At 50.5% G+C, this 3,662-nt stretch overlaps 1 pseudogene; it reads right to left on the bottom strand.

Moving 5' to 3' along the window:
* Positions 1-214: 214 nt before the first annotated feature.
* On the bottom strand, positions 215-2,113 carry LOC132490988 (ankyrin repeat domain-containing protein 6-like; annotated as a pseudogene).
* Positions 2,114-3,662: the final 1,549 nt, after the last annotated feature.

Genomic DNA, 3,662 nt, shown 5'->3' with positions numbered 1-3,662 from the left:
CCTTGGACATAGCTCTTCTGCAGTTGCAGGACTGGAAATCCTCAGGAATCCTTCCCCACCGCCACCGCCTCCCACCCCCGGCCACACGGCATGTGTGATCTTAGTTCCCCGACCAGGGATCAAACCCCCGCCCCCTGCACTGGAAGCACAGAGTCTTAACCACTGGACCACCAGGGAAGTCCCAGGAATCCTTTCTCGTCCCACTTCCCGGGCCCTAGTTTTCCTTGTGTACCTTAGTCTTTAGTTTAGCAAGTTCCTCCTCTAAACTTTTAATGTGTTCCTCCAGCGTGGCCTTGTCTTGCTGGGCTTTCTGACTGGCTTGGCTTCGTGCTTCTTCAATCATCCTTTCATACCACTTTTCCATCTGTATGGAAACAGCCTCAAAGAAATAGTGGGTGAGCTCCAGCGCTTGGGAGGTGTCTCGAATGTGAGGGGCAGTCTGCTCGCCACCTGCTGCTGGTGGCGGCTGCCCGCAGGTGGTGCTGGGTGCTGGGTGCTGGGTGCTGGCCTCGGTGCCTCGTCTGCCCATTTTTCCCAGACTTCTTGGTTTGGGTGCCTCTGTCAACACAGGGCCCAGCCTGTGGGTTGCATTTGGCTGCCTCCTTCAAGGGTAACGAGGCTGTCTGGACCTTGACATCCCTCAGTCGGGAGCCTGTACAGTCCGAGGAAGACAGCTTCTGCTGGGGTCTGTGGCCAGCTGTGGAGCTGAGGGCCTTTTCCTTGGGCCTGGCCACCTGGGGGGAGCTGTCAGAGGCTGCTACTGGACCTGCAGGCCCCACTGACTGATCCACACCTGTGGAGGACTTGCAAGTGGAGGGTGTGGATTTAGTCTTGGAGGCCCCAGAATCTCCAGAAATCTTCAGCTCCAGATTGTGAATCTTTAACATGCACCAAGTTTTTAATTCATCCACAAGGGCATCTGCCGTTTCTCTCCCTCGTGCTTCTCCGAGTCCGAGTGCTGCTGCAGGCGGTTCAGGCACTCCGTCCTCTCTGCTGAGAGTCACTCGACCATCAGCTGGTCCAGAACCCGCATTTGGTGCTCGGTCTTATTCTCCATGTGCCCCAGCTTCATGTTCATCTTATCCTGAACCGACACCAGCTCTGCTTTGATCAGTTGCCTCTAACTGATTCTCCAGCTTGTTGATCAGGGGGTCACATCGACAGCCATTTATTGGCGCCTGCATCACTTTGCCGCCCTTGCCCCGGTACAGCGTATAGAGCTGGTATGCTCTGAACTCATGGCGGATGGGGGCAAACAGCCTTGCCTGGGCCTCTTTTTTTTTTTTTTTTTTTTTTTGTGGTACGTGGGCCTCTCACTGTTGTGGCCTCTCCCGTTGCGTAGCACAGGCTCCGGACGCGCAGACTCAGCGGCCATGCCTCACGGGCCTAACTGCTCCGCAGCATGTGGGATCTTCCCAGACCAGGGCTCGAACCCGTGTCCCCTGCATCGGCAGGCAGACTGTCAACCACTGCACCACGAGGGAAGCCCCTGGGCCTCTTTTTAGGGTCACTGTGAGTGCCCGAGTTCTTCTGCTGTCAGGGCTGCTGGTCTGCTGGTGGGGTGGAGTCAGAAAACGCTGACACATTGGACCTTGACTTTTTCTGCCTGTTATCCTTTGCTCTGGACTCCGGGGAGGCGGACAGGAAATCTTCTCTGGACTCTTCTTTTCTGGGTACAGCGTTCACTGCTATGGGTGTCTCCTGCTGAGTCACTTCCCTGGGGCACTTTAGTGAGGAGGAGAGCCACTTCCGGATTATTGTGGTAGCGGGCAGTCTCTAGTGGAGTCCGGCCTGCATTATTGACAATGGTCCCATCTGCTCCGGCTTCCACTAAGATTTTAACCACCTTCTCGTGATTTAGGACAGCAGCAATATAAAGTGCTGTGTCTCCAGCATCGTCCTGGACATCGAGGTCACAGCCAGCCTTCAGCAAGATCTGGACCACAGAAAGATGGCCCTTATTGGCAGCAAGATGCACGGGGGTCCAGCCATGCTTGGTAATGGCTACCTTGGCGCCCTTGTTGATGAGCTGAAACACATTCTCCGCCTGGGCTTTGTACGCAGCTATGAGCAGGCGTTCTGAAAGCCCGGCGACCGCATCCTGCTGGCTCATGAATTAGGAGAGAAAGACGTTTTCGGGGAAGTGGTAGACAAGTTCCTTTGGCTCAAGGTGATGCCACAGGCCCAGGCAGGTACCCTCGGGTAAAGATTCTCCAATCACTGGAAGATGCCTTCATCACTATGACATCTTTGGGACCTCTGCAGTCAGGATGCCCGGCGACTCCAAGATCATATTGTTTTCTAATATTTTCTTTGTCTCTGGCTCTCATTAGAGTATAAGCTTCTGGGGGATGAGGTGCTAAATGAACATGTCATTTCAAATGAGTAAAAATGCTTGTCAACTTCTTCATCAATCAGCAAATCCATATACAGGCCTCTTTTGCTTATTCCTGAAGCCTCAGGGGTGTTTCAGGGATCTAGGGTCTAAAGATCTATAGATCCTCTTCCAAACTTGAGGCCTATTTTAAAGAAAATCATCCTCTAAGAGCCCTCTAAACAAACACATTCTCTTGGAAGTTCAGCAGAAAGAAGGATAAGAAAAATATAAAATTATGTGAAGTCATGTCCACTATATTAATATCTAAAGACCAAAGCTCATGTGCAGTTTCTGCCTTAAAGAGTTAGTGCAGGGGCTTCCCTGGTGGCGCAGTGGTTGAGAGTCCGCCTGCCGATGCAGGGGACGTGGGTTCGTGCCCCAGTCCGGGAAGATCCCACATGCCGCAGAATGGCTGGGCCCGTGAGCCGTGGCCGCTGAGCCTGTGCATCCAGAGCCTGTGCTCCACAACGGGAGAGGCCACAACAGTGAGAGGCCTGCGTACCACAAAAAAAAAAAAAAAGAGTTAGTGCATGCTATGGATCTGACTCTCTCCTAAGTATTAAAAACAACATTTTTATTTACCTCTCAGTGGCTCTGGGAGATAAGTCCTATACTTGTAATTGTTTTTACAGATGTGAAAACAGAGAAGTTCTTTAATGTCACCTGATGGCAAAAGGTAGAGCCAGGATTTAGACCCATTCAGTTGGCTTCAGAGCAATTTGAGTAATGTTGAAAGGCATTGAATAATGAGGAGATATTGAATAATATCCTTTGAACTGAGAAGTAACTTTAAGACCAAAGAATGAAGCAGGCAACTCCATAAAGTGCAATTATGAAGTTTATTGTGGGTAACTTACATACAGGCAGGATCAGGCAGACAAAGATTCAGAGGCATTTGCGGCTGCATGCCCATCTGCCAAAAGGAGTGCTGGGGACTATGAAGAGGTCAAAGCTAAAAGTAGAATCTGACTACCAGGGAGAAGTAAGTCTGGTACTAAATGGAACTTGGGGGTCTCATGACCAATAACCATCTTCATCAGCAAAATACATTCTTTCTGTTTTCATATCAGATGAAGGCAAGTGTAAAAGTTGATTGGAAATTCATCTGGCTTGGGGGCATTCTTTGTGAGTAGGCTAAAGCTCAGTCACCCAGAAAGGGGAGAGTGGTAGGACTGCAGGTCTAAGATGAAGCTGTAAAATGGAGTCAGTGATGGTATGTGCAAGTCAAAACAGCCTTATACTTTACCTTTTGGCTCACAAATAGCCCCAAGCATACTATAACATA

This window comes from Mesoplodon densirostris, chromosome 5 (assembly GCF_025265405.1).
Source record: "Mesoplodon densirostris isolate mMesDen1 chromosome 5, mMesDen1 primary haplotype, whole genome shotgun sequence".
Lineage (NCBI taxonomy): Eukaryota > Metazoa > Chordata > Mammalia > Artiodactyla > Ziphiidae > Mesoplodon > Mesoplodon densirostris.
Note: the sequence above shows the minus strand (reverse complement) of the source record. Positions and strands in the feature narration are given on the sequence as shown.